Source organism: Martes martes (assembly GCF_963455335.1).
Source record: "Martes martes genome assembly, chromosome: 7".
Classification (NCBI taxonomy): Eukaryota; Metazoa; Chordata; class Mammalia; order Carnivora; family Mustelidae; genus Martes; species Martes martes.
In genome coordinates, this window is record NC_137894.1 from 36,441,313 (window position 1) to 36,464,696 (window position 23,384).

Sequence of the window (23,384 nt, forward strand, 5' to 3'; positions counted from 1 at the left end):
ACCAAGATGCCCTTCAACAGACGAATGGATAAGGAAGATGTGGTCCCTATACACTATGGACTATTATGCCCCCATCAGGAAGGATGAATACCCAACTTTTGTAGCAACATGGGCGGGACTGGAAGAGATTATGCTGAGTGAAATAAGTCAAGCAGAGAGAGTCAATTATCATATGGTTTCACTTATTTGTGGAGCATAACAACTAACATGGAGGACATGGGGAAATGGAGAGAAGGGAGTTGAGGGAAATTGGAAGGGGAGGTGAACCATGAGAGACTATGGACTCTGAAAAACAACCTGAGGGTTTTGAAGGGGCGGGGTATGGGAGGTTGGGGGAGCCAGGTGGTGGGTATTAAGGAGGGCACGTATTGCATGGAGCACTGGGTGTGGTGCAAAAACAATACTGTTACACTGAAAAGAAATTTTTAAAAATATCATCACTAAGATAAAAAAAAAATTTCTGGGTCAAGATTTTTTACTTTGGTTTTTTAACCTCATCTTAAAACTTTTGACACACCTTTACATCACTCTCTGTTTGAGATTGGTGTCAGGCTTTACTTGGGACATTTTATCCCACCCTACTCCATGAGTGTAGGGATTGATTTCCATCTGTTCACTATAATATCCACACAGTGCCTTGAAAAGTGTCCAGCACATAGGACCAGCTCGGTATTTATTGACTAGAAGATGGATAAGTGAAAAGTTAAAATTTCAAACACCATGCAAATTACTATTTTGAAACTTACCTTGTCCAAAAACAGCACATTTGAGGTTGATCCTTAAATAACAAATAAGCTATAAATGTATTTTAATTTCAGAGAAGGATGGGTATTATGAAGAGGCAAATTAAAAGTCCAAGACTTGAACACCTGATAGTTTCAAGTTTGCAGCTGGAGTGAAGAGATTTTGGAGGAGGTAGGGAAGGAATCAGTTCATTTATTGAATCCCATAGCTCTGGGTGTTCTTTAAAAGATAATACCTGTTCACTGTTCTCATGACTGTAGTTTCATTCCTAGGAAGAAAAAAAATAAAGACAAAGTGGTTTCTTTGAATATTTTCTTAAGTCAAGACTAAGAAATTTGGAAGCTCCTGCTTTAGCTAAATATTTGCCTTGTAATGGAAACATTCTGAAATGAGATTGAATAGTTCATCTGAATTAATACTCTGTACTTGTTCAAATCTAAGTAGTGGATCTTGAACTCCAAAGTCATTGGGAAACATACCAATCTAGTTTTAATGAGGACATAAAAAATGCTTGAAGTAATAGCCCATTTTGCAGCTATGTCCACCCACAGATGATATAATACACTTCTCAGAATAAAACCCCCAACTCTCTACACTCTTACATCCTCTTTATACCATTGAAGTAGCTGAGTTTTGGTTTTTGTGATAAGCTATAGCTTGACAGGAGCACAAATGGAAGGGTGAGAATAATAGTGTGTGTTCCTCATGTAAGATTCACGGAGGAATCCTAGACAGGATGCTCATAAGTGGGAGAATTAAAGAAGATAAAATATGCAGATCCTGGAAAATGGACCATATCATCCTCACTGCTTTATTCCAAGGCCACATCAGTTGAACAGAATACTACTAAAATTCCAATAAAAAAATTAAAATGATTGTCTTTATATTCCAATTTGTTTTAAAACTTAAGAAATGTCCAGTTAGCTCTCATAAAGGGAGTCCCGAGGTACCTGGAAATTTATGTAACTGCTACAGAAGTTACAAGAAGCATCATGCTAGAAAAATCCCTTATTTTGGAGAACCACTTGATAACATAAAGAATTTAAGAGTGTTTGGTAAAACTATCTTTGAAAAGGTATTATATGAAAATCCCTTTGCATTAATTGCCTAAACTAAGGAATCCTAGATATTATAGATGGTAGTCCTCAACCTTGGGAATGTTAGAATCACCTGGTAGACTTTTTTTTTTTTACAGCTTTGAATTATAATTGACAAAACTGTATGATATTTAAAGTGTACAAGCTAATAGGTTTGATATATGTATACATTGTGAAGATTCCCCCCATTGAGTTAGTTAACACATCTATCACCTCATAATGATTTTATTTCCTTTGGATATATGCCCAGAGGTAGAATTACTGGATCATGAGAGAGTCCTATTTTCCACAGAGGCTGTATGAATTTACATTGCTACCAACAATGCACAATACCAACAATGCACTGATACTAACAATGCCTTTTCTCCACATCTTTGCCAGCAGTTATTTCATTTCTTTTTTATAAAAGCCATCCCAACAAGTGTTTAGTGATATCTTATTGTATTTGTGATTTGCATCTCCATGATGAGTAATGATTTGACGATCTCTTCGTGTACCTGTTGGTCACCTGTATATGTTCTGTAGAGAAATGTCTGTTCAAGTCCTCTGCCCATTTTTTAATCAGATTTTTTTCTATTGAGTTATATTAGTTCTTTATATATTTTGGATATTCATCTCATATATGATATGAAAATATTTTCTTCTATTTGGTAGGTTGCCTTTTTGTTTTGTTTATGGTTTCCTTTGCTGTGCAGGAGCTATTTAGTTTGATATAGTCCTGTGTGTTTATTATTGGTATTGTTGTCCATGTTTTGGGTGTCAAATCCAAAGAATCATTCACCAAGTCCAGGAGCTTGTCACTTGTTTTCTTCTAGGAATTGTATGTTTCCACATCTCAGGTTCAAGTATTTAATCCATTTTGAGTTGGGTTTTGTGTCTGGTGTAAGATAGCGTCAGCTTCGTTTTTTGTCATGTGGCTATTGAGTTTTTCCAACACCATGTATTAAAGAGACTGTCCAGGGACACCTGGGTGGCTCAGTGCGTTAGGCATCTGCCTTCAGCTCGGGTCATGATGCCAGGGTCCTGGGATCGAGCCCCGCATCGGGCTCTCTGCTCAGTGGGGAGCCTGCTTCCCCCTCCCTCTCTGCCTGCTTCTCTGCCTACTTGTGATCTCACTCTCTGTCAAATAAATAAATAAAGTCTTTTAAAAAAATAAATAAATAAAAAAGAGGCTATCCATTCCCTATTGTATATCCTTTGTGAAAAATTAATTGACTACATATGCATGGGTTTACTTCTGGGCTCTCGATTCTGTTCCATTGATTTAGATATCTCCTTTTATGCCAATACCATACTGTTTTGATTATTGTAACTTTGTAATTTAATTTGAAATCAAGAAGCATAATGTCTCTAGCTTTATTCTTCCTCAAGATTATTTTGACTATTTGAGGTCTTCTTGGCTCCATTAGTATTTTAGGATGATTTATTCTATTTCCATGAAAAAAGTCACTGTGATATTGACAGGGATTGCATTAAATCTGTAGATTGTTTTGGTAAATGAACATTTTAACAATATTAATTCTTCCAATCCATGACTATGGAGTATTTTCGCATTTACCTATCTTTTCAATTTCTTCATTCCATGTCTTACAGGCTAAATGTACAGGTCTTTGGGGTACCTGGGTGGCTCAGTGGGTTAAGGCCTCTGCCTTCAAGTCAGGTCATGATCCCAGGATCCTGGGATCAAGCCCCACATCAGGCTCTCTGTTCGACAGGGAGCCAGTTTCCCCTCTCTCTGCCTATCTTTCTGCCTACTTGTGATCTCTGTCTGCCGAAGAAATGAATAAAATCTTTAAAAAAATTTTTTAAATAAAAAATAAAAAATAAAAAATGTACAGGTCTTTAACCCACTGCATTAAGTTTATTTCCAGGTACTTTTTAAATGCAATTGTTTTCTTTCTCTGATACTTCCTTATTAGTGTATAAAAACACGACTAATATTGTATATTAATTTTGTATTCTGCAACTTTATTGAATTCATTTATTAGCTGTAAGAGTTTTTTGGTGGAGTCTTTAGAGTTTTCTATATATACCATGTCGTCAACAAATAGTGACCATTTTAATACTTCCTTTACAATTTGGATACCTTTTATTTCTTTTTCTTGCCTAATCTCTCTGGCTAGGACTTACAGAAATATGTTGAAAAATGTGGTGAGAGCAGACATCTATCTTGTTCCTAATCTTAAAGAAAAAGCTTTTAACTTTTCAGTGTTTTTAGTATGATGTTAGCTGTAGACTTGTCATATGTCTTTTGTTGTATTGAGATACATTCCCTCTATACTCACATTATTGAAGGTTTTTGTCATAAACAGATATAAAATTTTCTCAAATGCTTTTTCTGCATCTAATGAAATGACCTGTGATTTTAATCCTTCCCTTTATTAATGTGGTGTAAATGTTGATTGATTGATGAATATTAAAACTTTGTATGCTTGGGATAAATTCCACTTGATCACAATGTGTAAACCTTTTAATATACTATTGAATTCAGTTTGCTAACATTTTTTTTTTAATTTGTTACTTACTTGGGTAATCTCTACAACCTATGTGGGGCTTGAACTCATGACCCCAAGATAGAGTTGCATGCTCCTCTAAGCCAGCCAAGCACCTTTTAGTTTACTCTTTTGTTGAGGATTTGTGCATCTATGATCATCAGGAATATTGGCCTATGATTTTCTTTTTTGTCTGGTGTCCTTATGTGGTTTAATATCAAAGCAAAGCTAGCCTCATAAAATAAATTTGGGAATGTTCCCTCTTCTATTTTTGTTAGAGCTTGACAAAAATGAGTACTAATTCTTTAAATGTTTGGTACAATTTAGCAGTGAAAACACCTGTTTCTGGGCTTCCTTGTGTCCAAAGGTTTTTAATTACTAAATTAACCTCCTTGAACATTATTGGACAGTTCATATTTTCTGTTTATTTATGATCAGTTTTTAAGGTCATGTGTTTCTGGAAATTTATCCATTTTCTCTAGGTTATCCAGTTTGTTGGCAGATACTTGTTTATAGTATCTTGTTTCCTAATTTAAATTCAATTAACCAAACTACAGTATGTTATTAGTTTCAGATGCAGTGCTCAAAAATTCATCAGTTGTGTATAGCACACAGTACTCATCACATGATGTGCCCTCCTTAGAGACCATTATCCAATTATCCCATTCTCCTAGCCACCTCCCCTCCAGCAACCTTCAGTTTGTTTCAGATAGTTAAGAGTCTCTAATGGTTTTTCTCCTTCTCTGATGACTTCCCACTCAGATTTCCCTCCTTTCCCCTATGATTCTCTGTGCTGTTTCTTATATTCCACATATGAGTGAAACCATATAATTGTCTTTGTCTGACTGAATTATTTTGCTCAGCATAATACCCACAATTCCATCCATGTTGATGTAAATGGTAAGTATTCATCCTTTGGGATGGCTGAGTAATATTCCATTGTGTATATATATACACCACATATTTATCCATTTACCTGTCAATGGACAGCTCAGCTCTTTCCACAGTTTGGCTGTTGTGGACATTGCTGCTATAAATATTGCTGCTATAAACAACTAATCATCTGAAGGTACCCCCTCAGATCACTACATTTGTATCTTTGGGGTAAATACACAGTAGTGCAATTGCTGGATCATAGGGTAGCTCTATTTTCAACTTTTTGAAGAAGGTCCATATGGTTTTCCAGAGTGGCTGCACCAGCTTGGATTCCCACAAACAATGTAAGAGGGCTCCCCTTTCTGCACAACCTTGCTAACATCTGTCACTTCCTGACTTGTTAATTTTAGCCATTCTGATTGGTGTGAGGTGGTATCTCATTGTGGTTTTGATTTGTATTTCCCTGATGCAGAGTGATGTGGAGCATCTTTTCATGTGTCTGTTGGTCTTCTTTGGAGAAATGTCTGTTCAGGTCTTCTGACCATTTCCTGACTGGATTATTTTTTTGGGTATTGAGTGTTTTCTTTATAGATCTTGGATACTACCCTTTATCTGATAGGTTATTTGTAAATATCTTCTCCCATTCTATTGTTTGTCTTTTGGATTTGTCACATGTTTCCTTTGCTGTGCAGAATTTTTATCTTGATAAGGTCATAATAGTTTTTTGCTTTGTTTCCCATGCCTTTGGAGACATGTCTAGCAAAGAAGTTGCTATTACCAAGGTCGAAGAGGTTGCTGCCTGTGTTCTCCTTTAGGATTTTGATGGATTCCTGTCTCATATTTAGGTATTTAACCAATTTTGAGTCCATATTTGTGCTTCGGTAGAATAGGTACTAGTTTTTCTTTAAGTGTTTGGTAGAATTGCCCTGGGAAGCCATCCATCCCTCAATGCTTGTTTGTTGGGAGATCTGGTATTACTGCTTCAATTCCCTTTCTGGTTATGGGTCAGTTCAGATTGTCTATTTCTTCTTGTTTCAGTTCTGGTAGTTTATAAGTTTCCAGGAATGCATCCATTTCTTCCAGATTGCTTAATTTGTTGGCATATAGTTGCCTACAGTATGTTCTTAAAATTGTTTGTATTCCATTGGTGTTGGTCATGATCTCTCATTCATTCAAGATTTTATTTATTTGAATCCTTTCTCTTTTCTTTTTGACAAGTCTGGCTAGGAGTTTATCAATCTTATTCTTTCAAAAAAACGAGCTTCTAGTTTCATTGATGTGTTCTATTGTTCTTTTTGTTTCTATGCCATTGATTTCTTCTGCTCTAGTCTTTATTATTTCTCTTCTAGAACCTTCTGGATTTAGGCTTTACTTGCTGTTCTTCTCCGGCTCTTCTAGGTGTAAGGTTAGCCATGTGTATCTGAGACTTTTCTAATTTTTTTAGAAAAGCTTGTATTGCTATGTACTTCCCTCTTGGGACCACCTTTGGTGTATCCCAATTATTTTAAACAGTTGTGTTCTCATTTTCATGTGTTTTCATGAATTTCTTCAATTGTTCTTTAATTTCCTGGTTGATCCATTCATTCTTTAGTAGGATGCTCTTTAATATCCTAGTTGTTTGAGTTCCTCCCAAATTTCCTCTTGTGAATGCATTCAAGTTTCAAAGCATTGTGGCCTGAAAATATGCAAGGAATAATCCCAATCTTTTAACACTGGCTGAGACCTGATTTGTGACCCAGTATGTGATCTGTCCTGGAGAATGTTCCATGTGCAATCAAGAAGAATGTGTATTCTGTTGCTTTGGGATGGAATGCTCTCAATAAGTCCATCTGGTTCAGTGTGCCATTCAAAGCCTTGATTTTCTTGTTGATCATCTACTTAGATGATCTGTCCATTGTAGTGAGTTGGGTGCTGAAGTTCCCTACAATTATTGTATTCTTTTTTTTTTTTTTTAAAGATTTATTTATTTATCAGAGAGAGAGAGAGAGGAGCGAGAGTGAGCACAAGCAGACAGAGTGGCAGGCAGAGGGAGAAGCAGGCTCCCTGCCAAGCAAGGAGCCCGATGTGGGACTTGATCCCAGGACACTGGGATCATGACCTGAGCCGAAGGCAGCTGCTTAACCAACTGAGCCACCCAGGCGTCCCCAATTATTGTATTCTTATCAATGTGTTTCTTTAATTTGGTTATTAGCTGGCTGATATAATTGGCTATTCCCAGGTTAGGAGCATAAATATTTATAATTGTTAGATCTTCTTGTTGGATAGACCCTTTAAGTATGATAAAGTATCCCTCTTCACTCTTTACTACACTCTTTGGTTTAAAATATAAATTTGTCTAATACGAGGATTGCTACACCAGCTTTCTTTTGATGTCCATTAGCATGATAAATGCTTTCACACCCCCTTACTTTCAATCTGGAAGTGTCTTTACGTCTTAGACAGCATATGGATAGCTTGTTTCTTTAATCCAATCTGATACCGTGTATTTTGATTGCAGCATTTAGCCCATTTACATTCAGAGTAACTATTGAAAGATATGAATTTAGTATCATTATATTACTAGTAAAATCCTGTTTCTGTAGACTTTCTTTGTAGTCTATGTTACTTCTGGGCTCTCTCTTTGCTTACTGGATCCCCTTTAATATTTTTGCTAGAATGGTACAGCGATCACAAATTCTTTTAGTTTCTGTTTGTCTTAGAAGCTCTTTATCTCTCCTTCCATTCTGCATGACAGCCTTGCTGGAAAAAGTATTCTTGGCTGCAGTTTTTCTCATTTAGTACCCTGAATATATCATGCCAGCCTCTTCTGGCCTGCCAGGTCTCTGTGCATAGGTCTGCTGCAAGCCTAATGTCCTTACCTCTGTAGGTTAAGGACCTCTTGTCTCAAGCTGCTTTCAGGATTTTCTCTTTTCCTCTGAAATTTGCAAGCTTCACTATCATATGTCAGGGAATTGATCTATTTTTACTGATTTCTGAGGGGGTCCTCTCTACCTCTTGGACTTGAATGCCTGTTTCCCTCCCCAGATTAGGGAAGTTCTCAGCCATGATTTGCTCAAATATACTGTCCCCCTCTCTCTTTCTTCTTCCTCTGGGACCCCAATAATTCTAATATTCTCTTTATGGCTGATTTCTCAAAGTTTCCCCTCATGGTCCATTATTTGTTTTCCTTCCTTTTCTCAGAGTCCTTCCTTTCCATCAACTTGTCTTCTATGCCAGTGACTCTCTCTTCTGACTCATTTACCCTAGCTCTTAGAACATCCAATTTAAACTGTATCTCAGTTAAAGCATTTTTAATTTTGACCTGATTTGATTTTATTTCTACACTAAGAGATTCTTCAGTGTCTTTTATGCTTTTTTCAAATCCAGCTTGTAACTTTATAATCATTATCCTGAATTCCAGCTCTGACATTTTACTTATATCCATATCGATTAGATCTATGGAAGAGAGTATTACTCCTGGTTCTTTCTTTTGTTCTGAATTCCTCCTTCTAGTCATTTTGCCCGGAGAAGAGTGGATGAACAAGAGAACAAAATAAAAAATAACCATGACTCATTCAATATACACACTAGAGAAATCTGAAGAGGTCAGAAACCAAAAAAGAAGAAAAAAGTGGGAGAACAGGCAGGGAAGAGAAAATATAATCTCCTAGGTAGATGAAACAGGGTGATCCACTTAGTCCTCGGTATATTTTGGTCTGTTTGTTAGAAGACACTAAACCCCAAAGTTGTAAAGAAAGCAAAACTTAGGTATATACAAAAATAAAATTGAATACAGTGAAAGGAAGCAAAAATGAAAAATATCCATAGGATATAAATGTAAAAAGTAAAAATTTAAAACTTAAAACTTAAAAACAAAAAGTTGATAAAATAAGAAAGTAGTTGAAAAGGGAAAAAAAAGGAAAATTTTAAACTGAAAGATAAATGAATCGTAAGGGGAAAAAAAACCTCTAATTCTATGTATTTCTCCTAGCACTGGAGTTTTGCAAACCTGTGTAAAGTTGGTGTTCACCTGTTCCAACTGGTCTACTGTGGGAGGACCTGCAGCATTGATTCTCAGGTGTCTTTGCCTGGGTGGAGTTGTACCACCCCTCGCCAGGGGGCTGGGCACAACGTAAGCTGCTTCTGGTTGCTTTATGTGGCCTTTGTCCTGAGGGCTTTCTGTGCCTCCTTAGAGGATGAAAATAAAAATGACCACACCCTGATCTCCAGCCCTGTAGCTGAAAGATTACAACCGTCTCTCTTCAGTAAATCCTCAGGGATAAGCAATCTTCACTTTTGTGTGACCAAATTCTGCAGACTCCTGCAGTGTGCAACTGTACTGATCCTCCCAGTTGAAGACAGAGAGTTACTTTGTTTCTGCCCTTTGCAGGGAACCTGCACAGACAGCAGTCACCTGGTAGTGCTGTGGTTCACAGTTTATGACAAACAGAGCTGAGAGACCCCTCCTGGACTTGTTGACCATTACTAGTTTCCCCACTCCAATGATTGGGAACTCTATCAGTTCAGGCACCCCCATTCTTTCTGTGACCCCATGGATCCTGAGACCAACTGACCCACCTAGGACTCTGCCCCACTTTGCCACCTGAGCCCCTTTCAGGCAGGGATTTTCTCACAGGAGCAGACTTATAAAGGTCCCAGGTTTGCACTGTGGGGCTCTATCACTTTCCAGTAGCCAGCTTACAGAGGCCCCCTCCCCCAGCCATTTATCTTCTGATATATCCCCTTCACTTCACAGCTTCACTTCACACTTCCTACCTTGAAAAAAGTGGTCGCTGTTCCTATTTGTAGAATTCCAGCAATTCTTTTCTTACATTTCAGGTTGAATTCACAGGTGTTCAGAATGATTTGATAGTTATCTAGCTAACCTCAAGGGACCAGATGAAACAAGTCCCCTATTCTTCTGCCATCTTCACTCCCTCTTATATGATCTTTATGATCTTTCATATTCTGTGGCTTCTATGTGTTGCCATCTCTGTCATTTCTGATGTTTATCTGGGTCTTCTCCCTTTTTTTCTTAGTCTAACTAAAGGTTTGTCAATTTAGTTAATCTTTTCAAAAAAAAAAAAGGTCTTTTTTCATCCCTTCTATTGTTTTTCTGTCCCCTATTTCATTTATTTCTTCTCTGATCTTTGTTTCCTTCTTTCTGCTAACCTTGGGTTTTGTTTGTTCTTCTTTTTCTCTTTCCTTGGAGTATAAAGTTAGGTTATTTGAGATCTTTCTTGTTTAATGATGTAGGCACTTACCACAGTGAACTTGCTCTTAGAAGAGCTTTATTCTGCATCCCCTTAGTTTTGGTATGTTTATTTACATTTTCATTTGTCTCAAGGTAATTTTTGTCTCCTTATTGATTTCTTCTTTGACATTTATTGTTCAGTAGCATGATGTTTAATCTCAGTATTTGACTTTTTCCAATTTATTTCCTGTAATTGATTTCTAGTTTCATCTTTATGGTCCAAAACTGTTTAATCTGATCTCAGTCTTCTAAAATGTACTAAGTCTTCTTTTGCAGCATAATCTATAATATACCCCAGCTTTCTCTTGGTTTCCATTTATGTATAGGATATCTTTTACCATCCCTTCACTTACAGTCTATATGTGTCTTTACATCTTACGTGAGTCTCTTGTAGGCAGGATATAGATGGTTCTTTTTTTTTTCCACCCTTATTATAGGTATTTATTGCTCTTTTGTTCATTCTTTCTGCTTTGTTGTTCATATATTCCTTTCTTTTGCTCTCCTTTGTGATTTGGTGACTTTCTTTACTGGTTTGCTTAATTCCTTTCTCTTTGTCTTTTGTATATTTATTGGAGGTGTTTGCTTTGTGGATTTGTGCATCTATGATCATTAGGCTTACATAAAACAACTTACAAGTCTATTTTAGACTGATAACTTCAGTTCAAACACATTCTAAAGTTCTTACTCCCCCCACCCCTTCAATCTCTTTTTGATATCACAACTTACATTTTTAACCATTAATAAATTATTCAATAATATTAATTATTAATGTATCCATTAATAAATTATTGTGCTTATGGTTTTTATTACTTTTGTCTTATCAGCTTTATAGGTTATTATACTCCAATGCTACAACATGAGATTATTCTGAATTGTACTATGTATTTACCTTTACCAATGAGATTTACACTCTCATATTTTCCTGCTAGTAATTATCACCTTTTCATTTCACCTTAAATAATTCCTTTTAATATTTCTTATAAGGCTGGTTCTTTGTCTGGGAAAAAAAATCATCTCTTCAGTTCTGAAGGACAGCTTTGTCAGGTAAAGTATGCTTGGTTGACACTTTCTTTTCTTTCAGCACTCTGAATATATCATGCCACTCTTCTGGCCCACGAAATCTCTGCTGGAAAAATTGCTCACAGTCTTGTACACAAGTTGTTTTTCTCTTGCTGCTTTTAAGATTCTCTCTTTGCTTTTAACTTAAGGCAATTTAATTATACTGAGTTTTTGTGTGGTTCTCCTTGAGTTGATACTATTTGGAGTCCTCTGGACCTCCTCACCTTGGAGATCTAATACCTTCCCCAGATTAAGTTTATCAGCCATTATTTCTTCAAATAAGTTTTCTGCACCTTTCTCTTCTACCTCAGGGACAATTATGATGTGAGTGTTGATACAAGTGATGTTTTCCCACAAATCCCTTAAGCTATCTTCATTCTTTTTTTTCTTTATTGAATTATAATTAACATTTAATGTTATATTAGTTTCAGGTGTCCAACATAATGATTCAACACTTTTATATATTGGTCAGTGCTCACCATTGATATATGCAGCCACCAACTGTTACCATATATTATTATAATATTATGGGCTATATTCATTATGCCATAGTTTTTATTTCTGTGACTTAATTTGCTTCATAACTGGAAGTTTTATACCTCTTAATCACCTTTAGCCACTTCATCCATCCCCCTAAATACCTTTCCTCTGGCAACTACCAAGTTTATTCTACTTAAGAGGCTGTTTCTATAAAATATCTGTTTTGTTCAGATATTTTAAGACTACTCATCTAAATGAAATCCTATGGTATTGTTCTTTCTCTGTCTGACTTATTTCCGTTAGAATAATACCCTCTAGGTTCATTCATGTTGTCAATAATGGCAAGATCTCATTCTTTTCTATGGCTAAGCAGTGGTCCGTTTTATCCATATACCACCCTTCTTCATTGATTCATTTATCAGTGGACACTTGGGTTGCTTCCAAATCTTGGCTAGTGTAAATAATGCTGTAATAAACATAGAGGTGCATAGATATTCTTGAATTAGTGTTTTCATTTTCTTTGATACATATGCAGTAGTGGAATTATTGAATCATATGGTATTTCTATTTTTAACTTTTTTTGTGTGTTATGTTAGTCACAAAATACATCATTAGTTTTTGATGCAGTGTTCCAAGATTCACTGTTTATGTACAACACCCAGTGCTCCATGGAATACATGCCCTCCTTAATACCCACCACCCAGCTCACCCAACCCCCCACCCCTCCCTTCTAAAACCCTCAGTATGTTTCTCAGAGTCCACCATCTCTCATGGTTCATCTCCTACTCTGATTTCCCCCAATTCAGTTTTCCTTCCCTTCTCCTAATGTCCTCCATGTTATTCCTTAGGTTCCACAAGTAAATGAAACCATATGATAAATGACTTTCTGTGCTTAACTTATTTCACTCAGCATAATCTCCTCCAATCCCATCCACATTGATGCAAAAAGTTGGGTATTCATCCTTTCTGATGGCTTAGTAATACTCTATTAAATATATGGACCACATCTTCTTTATCCATTCATCTGTTAAAGGACATCTCAGATCTTTCCACAGTTAGCTTTTGTGGACATTACTACTATGAACATTGGGGTACAGATGACCCTTCTTTTCACTACATCTGTATCTTTGGGGTAAATACCCAGTAGTGCAATTGCCGGGTCACAGTGTAGCTCTATTTTTAATTTTTTGAGGAATCTCCACAAAGTTTTCCAAAGTGGCTGCACCAACGTGCATTCCCACTAACAGTGTAAGAGGGTTCCCCTTTCTCCACATCCTCTCTAACACTTGCTGTTTACTGTCTTATTGATTTTGACCATTCTGACTGGTGTAAGGTGGTATCTCAATGTGGTTTTGATTTGAATTTCCCTGATGGCTAATGATGAACATTTCATCATGTGTCTGCTGATCATTTGTAAGTCTTCATTGGAGAAGTGTCTGTTCACCTCTTCTACCCATTTTTTGACATGATTACCTGTCTTTTGGGTGTTGAGTTTGAGAAGTTCTTTACAGATCTTGGATATCAGCACTTTGTCTGTAGTGTCATTTGCGAATATCTTCTCCCATTCCGTGGGTTGCCTCTTTGTTTTGCTGACGTTTCCTTTGCTGTGCGGAAGCTTTTGATCTTGATGAAGTCCCAAAAGTTCATTTTCATTTTTCTTTCCTTTGTCTTTGGAGATGTGTCTTGAAAGAAGTTGCCATGGCTGATGTCAAAGTTACTAGCTATGTTCTCTTTCAGGATTTTGATGGATTCCTGTCTCACATTGAGGTCTTTTATCCATTTTGAGTTTATCTTTGTGAATGGTGTAAGAGAATGGTCAAGTTTCATTCTTCTAAATACAGCTGTCCAATTTTCCCAGCACCAATTATTGAACAGACTATCTTTTTTCCACTGGAAGTTTTTTCCTGCTTTGTCAAAGACTATTTGACCACAGAGTTGAGGGTCCATATCTGAGCTCTCTACTCTGTTCCATTGGTCTATGTGTTTGTTTTTGTTCTAGTACCATGCTGTCTTGGTGATCACAGCTTTGGAATAAAGCTTGAAAATAAGCAACGTGATTTTTTGTTTTCTTTTTCAGCTTTCTTTTTCTTTTTCAACATTTCCTTAGCAATTCAAGGTCTCTTCTGGTTCCATACAAATTTTAGGTTTGTTCCAGCACTTTGAAAAATGCCACTGGTATTTTGATCAGGATGGCATTGAAAGTAAAGATTGCTCTGGGAAGCATAGACATTTTAACAATGTTTATTCTTCCGATCCATGAGCATGGAATGTTTTTCCATCTTTTTGTGTCTTCTTCCATTTCTTTCATGAGTGTTCTATTGTTCCTCAAGTATAGATCATTTACATCTCTGGTTAGGTTTATTCCAAGGTATCATATGGTTTTGGTGCTATTGTAAAAGGAATCGATTCTCTAATTTCCCTTTCTTTCATATAAGTGTATAAGAAAATAACTGATTTCTGTGCATTGATTTTGTATCCTGCCATATTACTGAATGCTGTATGGGTTCTAGTAATTTGGGGATGGAGTCTTTTGGGTTTTCTACATAAACTGTTATGTCATCTGTGAAGAGAGAGAGTTTGACTTCTTCTTTGCCAATCTGAATACCTTTTATTTCTTTTTATTGCCTGATTGCTGTTGCTGGGACTTTTACTACTATGTTGAACAAGTGGTGAGAGTGGGCTTCCTTGTCATGTTCCTAATCTCAGTGGGAAGCCTGTCAGCTTTTCCCCATTGAGAATGATAGTCGCTGAGGGTTTTTCATAGATGGATTATATGAAGTTGGGGAACATTCCCTCTATTCCTATATTTTGAAGTTTTAATCAGGAAAGGATGCTGTATTTTGTCAAATGTTTTTTCTGCATCAATTGAGAGGACCATGTGGTTCTCTCTTCTCTGATTTCTTCTATCACACTGACTGATTTGCAAATGTTGAAGCACACTTGCATCCCAGGGTTAAATCCCACCTGGTGATGGTGGATAATTTTTTTAATGTACTATTGGATCCTATTAACTAGGATCTTGTTGAGAATCTTGGCATCTATATTCATCAGGGATATTGGTCTGGAATTCTTTTTGATGGGATCTTTGCCTGGTTTGGGGATCAAGGTAATGGGGGCTTCATAGAAAGAGTCTGGAAGTTTTTCCTTCTGTTTCTGGTTTTTATTTGTTTGTTTGTTTGTTTGTTTTGAAACAGTTTCAGGAGAATAGGTATTTCTTCTTCGAATGTTTGGTAGCATTCCCCAGGGAACCTGTCAGGTCCTGAACTCTTGTTTTTTGGGGAGTTTTTTGAGGACTGCTTCAATCTCGTTACTAGATATTGGTCTTTTCAGGTTGTCAATTTCATCTTGTTTCAGTCTTGGAAGTTTATGCATTTCCAGGAATGCATCCATTTCTTCTAGGTTGTTTAACTTATTGGCATATAACTATTGATAATTATTTCTGATGACTGTTTCTATTTCCTTGGTGTTAGTCGTAATCTCTCCCCTTTCATTCATAATTTTATTAATTTGGGCCCTTTCTCCTTTTTTAAAAAATTTTATTTATTTATTTATTTATATTTTAATAAACATATAATGTATTTTTATCCCCAGGGGTACAGGTCTGTGAATCGCCAGGTTTACACATTTCACAGCACTCATCATAGCATGTACCCTCCCCAATGTCCATTTCCCCACCACCCTCTCCCGTCCCCCCTGCACCCAGCAACCCTCAGTCTGTTTTTTGAGATTGAGTCTTTTATGGTTTGTCTCCCTCCCAATCCCATCTTTTCATTTTTTCTTTTCCTACCTCCCTCCAACCCCCCCGCATTGCATCTCCACTTCCTCATATCAAAGAGATCATATGATAGTTGTCTTTCTCCGACTGACATATTTCCCTAAGCATGATACCCTCTAGTTCCATCCACATTGTCGCAAATGGCAAGATTTCATCAGTTGCATTTCTTTACACTAACAACAAGACAGAAGAAAGAGAAATTGAGGAGTCAGTCCCATTTACAATCGCACCCAAAACCATAAGATACCTAGGAATAAATCTAACCAAAGAGGGAAAGAATCTATACTCAGAAAACTATAAAGTACTCATGAAAGAAATTGAGGAAGACACAAAGAAATGGAAAAATATTCCATGCTCATGGATTGGAAGAACAAATACTGTGAAAATGTCTATTCTACCTAAAGCAATCTACACATTCAATGCAATCTCTATCAAAATCCCATCCATTTTTTTTAAAGAAATAGAACAAATAATCCTAAAATTTATATGGAACCAGAAAAGACCTCGAATAGCCAAAGGAATATTGAAAAAGAAAGCCAAAGTCAGTGGCATCACAATTCCAGACTTCAAGCTCTATTACAAAGCTGTCATCATCAAGACAGTATGGTACTGGCACAAAAACAGACATATAGATCAATGGAACAGAATAGAGAGCCCAGAAATAGACCCTCAACTCTATGGCCAACTAATCTTCGACAAAGCAGGAAAGAATATCCAATGGAAAAAAAGACAGCCCCTTTCTCCTTTCTTTTGGATTAGTTTGGCCAGTGGTTTATCAATCTTATTAATTCTTTCAAAGAACCAGCTTCTAGTTCCGTTGATGTGTTCTACTGTATCTCTAGTTTCTAACTCATTGATCTCTGCTCTAATCTTAATTATTTCCCTTCTTGTGCATGGCGTTGGCTTAATTTTTTGTTGATTCTCCAGTTCTTTAAGGTGTAAGGAGAGTTTGTGTATTTGGGATTTTTCAATTTTTTTGAGTGTGGCTTGGATGGCTATGTATTTCCGCCTTAGGACTGCCTATGCTGTATCCCATAGGTCTTGGACCGAAGTGTCTTCATTCTCATTGGTTTCCATGAATTGTTTAAGTTCTTCTTTGATTTCCTTGATCCAAACATTTTGAGCAGGATGGTCTTTAGCTTCCAAGTGTTTGAATTACTTCCAAACATTTTCTTATGATTGGGTTCCAGTTTCAAAGCATTGTGGTCTGAGAATATGCAGGGAATAATCTCAGCCTTTTGGTATCTGGTTGAGACCGGATTTATGACCCAGTATGTGGTCTACTCTGGAGAGAGTTCCATGTACACTCAAGAAGAATGAGTATTCTGTTGTTTTAGGGTGGAATGTTCTGTATATATCTATGAGGTCCATCTTGTCCAATGTGTCATTCAAAGCTCTTCTTTGTTGATTTTCTTAGATGATCTATCTATTGCTGAGAGTGTTAAGTTCCTCTACAACTAACATATTCTTATCAATATGACTCTTTATTTTGATGAACAATTGACTTATGTAGTTGGCTGCTCCCATGTTGGGAGCATAAATATTTACAATTGTTTTATCTTCTTGTTGGATACACCCTTTAGGAATAATGTAGTGTCCAACATGTAGTCTCTGACTACAGTCTTCAGCTTAAAATCTAATTTATCTGATATGAGACTCATTACCCCAGCTTTCTTTGAAGGCCCATTGGCATGATAGATGGTACTTCATCCCTTTACTTTCAGTCTGAATGTATCTTTAGGTTCAAAATGCGTCTCTTGTAGACAACATATGGATGGGTCCTGTCTTTTTATCCAGTCTGCAACCCTGTGCTGTTTTATGGGAGCATTGAGGCCATTCATATTGAGAGTGATTATTGAAAGAAAAGTTTTTATTGTAATCAAATATGATGAAGTCCTTGTTTCTATGGATTGACTCTGTAAATTCCTCTTCTATATCACTCTTGGGGTCTTTCTTCTTTTATAGAACCCTGCCTTAATATTTCTTATAGGGCCGGCTTGGTGGTCACATAATCTTTTAGACTTTGCCGGTCTTGGAAGCTCTTTATCTCCATCCATTCTGAATGTCAGCCTTGCCGCATAAAGTATTCTTGCTGCATGTTCTTCTCATTTAGTCCCCTGAATATGTCTTGCCAGCCTTTTCTGGCTTGTCAGATTTCTGTGGATAGGTCTGACTTTATTCTGATGGTTCTTCCTCTGTACATAAGGAATCTCTTCCACCTAGATGCCCTTAAGACATCTTCTCTGAATTTACAACTCACGAATTTCACAATCACGTGTCTGGAGGTCTTTCTATCCTCATTGACCTTGTGGGGTGCCCTGACTCTAGGACACAAACACTGGTTCCATTCCCCAGATGAGGGAAATTCTCATCTAGGATTTGTTCAACTATATCTTTTAGTCCTCTCTCTCTCTCCACCCTCCCGGGTATCTCAATAATTCTGACGTTGGAACTTTTCATGGCGTCATTTATTTCCTTAATTGTTTTCATGACTTCTAAGATGTTTGTTCCAGACCTCCTCCTGATCCTTCTTTTCTTTTTTTTTTTAATTTTTTTTTTAAATTTATTTGTTAGAGAGAGAACGAGCGAGCACAGGCAGACAGAGTGGTAGGCAGAGGCAGAGGGAGAAGCAGGCTCCCCGCCGAGCAAGGAGCCTGATGTGGGACTCGATCCCAGGACGCTGGGACCATGACCTGAGCCGAAGGCAGCCGCCCAACCAACTGAGCCACCCAGGCGTCCCCTGATCCTTCTTTTCTATCAGTTTGTCTTCTAGATCGCTAATTCAATCTTCTGCTTCATTTACCCTGTTAGAGTGTTTAGATTAGACTAGATCTCATTGACACCATTTTTAAGTTCTGCCAGATCAGTTTTCACTTCTGCCCTTAGAGATTCTATGTTGCCACTAATGGTCTTCTCCAAACTAGCCACTGTCCGGATAATTGTTACCCTGAATTCTATTTCCAACATATTTTTATGTCCATATCCAGTAGTTCTGTGGCAGAGGTCACAGTCTCTGAATTTTTCCTCTGTTGGGTGTTCCTCCTCCTAGTCATTTTGGTGAGAGGTGGTTGAGGGGATGTATACCTGAATATATCAACTATAATCCAGGCAATGTGCACCCTGGAAAGTTTTGGAGCAACTGAAGTCATCACCAAAAACAAAAAAAGAGGAGAAAAAAAGAGAAAGGAAAAAGAAAAAAAACAGCCAAAATGAGCCCCAAAAGTAAGATTTATAAGGTACAAAAACAAAAACACACAGAAACACTAACAAAAGAATAAGATGGGAAGGTGGTTTTAAACCCTCAACGTGGCCAAGGAATTTTATTTCAGTTCTTGCTGGTTGTATCTTATCTTTGCTAAAGTACTCAACTTCCCAGAGATACAGGGAAATTAAAACTGGTTCATATATAGGGACAGTATTGAATAGGAAATAAGGACTACCTTGAAGTATATATATATATATATATATATAGAGAGAGAGAGAGAGAGAGAGAGGTATATGTATGAAAAAAGTTCAAGTTAAAAAGTTATTATGGAATATGTTGTATTAAACATCTAGTTTAAATGATAAGTAGGTAAAAAATAAAAGAAGAATCATGATAATGAATTCGAGAGAGAGAGAGAAGTTGTATCTATGAAGTATATAGCTTTGGGGGCAATACTGGGAGCTTAATATATTGTCTTTCCCTGATGTTGGGGTTTTAGTTTTATGGGGACCATGTGGTTGTTGTCCTCTTGTTCTTTTGGCTTGTCTTCTGGGGGTGGGGCCTGCTACACTGTTTTTCAGTCAGTCTTGCTTGGGCTGAATCTACCGGCCCCCTATCAAGGAGTCAGGCTCTGTGGAAACAGGTTTTTCAGGCTCTTGTTCTCTGGAGGTTTTTGTTCTTTGGTGGCTTTTTGCACCTTTCTGGAGGGTCAGAGCAAAGTAAACTGTCCACAACCAGACCTCTGCCTCAGAGAGAAGCCTCAGCCTGCTCCCCTCTGAATGGTCCAAAACACAGACTCCCCCTCTGCAAACTGCTGAACACCACAACCTCCCACAGGCAGCGTGCACCTCCAGCCACCTCAGTGGTTGCCTGAGGGCCCCACTTGTCTCTGCATCTCTGTGCCACTAAAACCACAAGGGATACTGGTCCAGGCAAGCCCAATCCTGGTGGTGGTTGTTCCTGGGACTGCTCTCTGGAGCCCATGCCCACACCGGGTGCACTCAGCCTCAGCAGTGTTGCAGGCAGTGGAAGGCTGCAGGCCCAGGGACCACCGACTGGAGCCTGGGCTGGGCTCTCTCAGGCGCAGGTGGGTGCCAGCTGTGGCTGCCCTGGGACCATGGGTTTAGGTCCATGCCTGTGGCCACCCAATCCCACCAACTGCCCCTTAAGTCCCTTTGTTCTTTTTGAGTGCTATTAACCAGTCTCCAAGCTAATGCTGGTCCCCAAGCACACAGCACTTTTGTGTTGGGGTATTACTTTCCAATGGGGTCATTTCTGGTAGCTCCCTTCCCCTCTGTTAATCCTCCAGTATCAGTACAAGCACTGCCCTTCCTCTGTACCTCTCCAGTGATGATCTCCTGCCTCTGCAGAAATCCAGAAGTGTATAATATTACATCTCAGGCTGATTTCATGGGTGTTCAGAGTGTTCGGGTAGATATTTAGCTCAATTCAGGGGATCTGTTGAAACAGGGTCTCGTATTCCTCCACCATCTTGCTCCTCCCCCTATTTTTAACTTTTCAAGAAAGCTTCATACTGTTTTCCACAGTGGTCGCACCAATTTACACACTCACTAATGATGTACAAGTGTTCCTTTTTCCTCCACATCCTCACCATTTGTTTTTTCTTGTCTTTTTGATACTAGCCATTCTGAATGGCAAGAAGTGATACCTCATTGTGGTTTTGATCTGCATTTCCTGATGATTAGTATGTTGAGCATCTTTTCATGTGTTGGCTACCTGGGTGTCTTCTTGAGGAAAATGGCTATTCAGATATTCTGTCCATTTTAAAATCAGATTATTTAATTTGGGGAGGAGGGTTCAATTGTGAAAATTTCATATATTCTGAATATTAACCCACATCAGATATCACTTGTAAATATCTTCTCCCATTCAGCAGGTTCCTTTTTCTTTTTTTGATCATTTCCTTTGCTGTGCAGTTTTTTTTTATTTTGGTGTAGTCCCCATAGTTTACTTCTGCTTTTATATCCCTTCCCTGAGGGAACATATCCATAAATATGTTGCTAAGGACAATGTCCAAGAGATTATTCCCTATGTTTTCTCTTAAGAGTTTCAGGACTCCCATTTAGGTCTTAAATCTACTTGGGGGGGGGGGGGTGATGGGGGGAGCTACATGTAAATGTATTTCTGGTCTCTCTATCCTGTTCCACTGATCTATTTGTCTGTATTTGTCTATTTTGTGCCAGTACCATACTGTCTTATTACATCATAAAATCTAGGATTATGATATATCCAGCTTTGTTGTTCTCAAGATTGCATTTGGTTGTTTGAGATCTTTTGTGGTTCCTATACATTTTAGGATTTTTCTAGTTCAGTTATTACAGTATGTCTTTCACCTCCTTGGTTAAATTTATTCCTAGGTATTTTATTCTTTTTGGCAAAATTGCAAATATAATGGTTCATTTCCCTTTCCCCTATTCATGTATAGTGTATAGAAATTCAACATATTTCTGTATGTTAATTCTGTATCCTGCAATTTTACTGAAATCATCAGTCCTAATAGTTTTTTAGTGGTATCTTCAGGGTTTTCTATATATAGTATTGTATCAGTGGCAAATAGTGAAAATTTTATCTCTTCCTTACCAATTTGGATGTGTTATTTCTTGTCTGATTGCTGTGGCTAGGAACTATGTTGAATAAAAGTGGTGAGAGTGGATTCCTGTCTTGTTCTTGACCTTTTTTTTACCAAGATGTTAGCTTTCAATTTGCCATATATGGCCTTTATCACACTCAAGTATATTCCCTCTCTACCCACTTTGTTGAGTTTTTATCATGAATGGATAATATATTTTGTCAAGTGCTTTATCTGCCTCTATTGAATGATCATATTTTTATCTTTTTTATTGTGATGTATCATGCTGATTTATAAATATTAAACCATTCTTGCATCCCTTTAATCCTAGTTATCATTTTTTAACGTATTCTTGAATTCTGTTTGCTAACATGTTGAGAATTTTTGCATCTTTGTTCATCAGAGATAAGGGCCTATAGTTTTGTTTTGTTTTTAATAGTGTCTTTGTTTGGTTTTGGTATTAGGATAATGCTGGTCTCGTAGAATGAATGTGGAAATAGTGTCTTTGTCTGGTTTTGGTATGAGGATAATGCTGGCCTCATAGAACAAATGTGGAATTTTACTTTAACTCTTTTGGAATAGTTGTAGAAGGATACATATTAACTCTCCTTTAAATGTTTTCTAGAATTCACCTGTGAAGCCATCTGATCCGGGATCTTGTTTTGGGGGAGTTTTATTATTACTGATCTAATTTCATTGCTGGTAACTGGTCTGTTCAAATTTTCTATTTCTTCCCGATTCAGTTTGGGAACATTGTATGTTCCTAGGAATTTATCCATAACTTCTAGGTTATCCAACTTGTTGGCAAATAATTTTTATAATATTCTCCTATAATCCTTTGTATTTCTGTGGTGTTGGTTATTTCTCCTCCCTCCCAGCTGATTTTATAGGCCTCTTCTTGCTAAGTCTGGCTAAAGATTTATCAATTTTGCTTGTGTTTTCAAAGAACAAACTCCTGGTCTCATTGATCTTTTCTACTTTTTTCTCTATTTCACTTATTTTTGTTCTAATTTTAGTTCTTTCCTTCTACTAACTTTAGTCTATTTGTTCTTTTCTAGCACCCTTAGGTGTGAGATCAGGTTGGCTGAGATTCTTCTTGTTTCTAGAGGCAGAGTTGAATGACTACAAATATCGCTCTTAGAACTACTTTTATTGTGTCCCAAAAATTTTGGACCATTTGTTTTTATTATTTGTCTCCATGCGTTTTTATTTATTTCCTGGTTCTATGTTGTTTAGCCTCCGTATGTGTGTTCTTTCCAGATATTTTCTTGTAATTTCTAGTTTCCTACTTTGTGATTGGGAAAGATGCTTGATATAACTCCAGCCTTCTTACATTTATTGAGCCATGTTTTGTGGCCTAACATGTGATCTATCCTGGAGATGTTCCATGTGCATTTGAAAAGAATGTATATTGTTTTTGTACTAACTGTACTATATACATGTTAGGTCCATCTCATCAAATAGCTTATTCAAAGCCACTATTTCCTTATTGCTTTTCTGTCTGTATAATCTTCTGATGTAAGCAGGGGGTTTAAACCTATTATTTTATTACTGTCAATTTTCCCTATGCTAATATTTATGTATATAAGTATTAAGTGAATAGATATTTACAAGTGAAACAGCCTCTTCTTGGATTGACCCCTTTATCATTATGCAGTGCCCTTCTTTTTTTTTTTTTTTTTGCTACAGACTTTGTTGTAAAGTCTTTTTTCTGATAGAAGTATTGCTACCCATCCAGCCAATGTGTAAGTCACTTAGCTAGCTTTTGGATTTTTTTCAGCAACAATTGCTTTGTATCTAACTGTACCTTGTGTGTCCATGGAAGGAAGAAAG

General features: G+C 37.2%; 1 protein-coding gene across 1 annotated transcript in view; it reads right to left on the minus strand.

The window, feature by feature from the left end:
• Window positions 1-889: 889 nt before the first annotated feature.
• Window positions 890-23,384, minus strand: part of RSL24D1 (ribosomal L24 domain containing 1) — a 42,593-nt gene continuing 20,098 nt past the window's right edge. Inside the window, exon 9 of the transcript XR_013967154.1 lies at window positions 890-1,012. The gene's annotated coding sequence lies outside the window, so the exon portion shown is untranslated. The remainder of the gene's footprint in view (window positions 1,013-23,384) is intronic.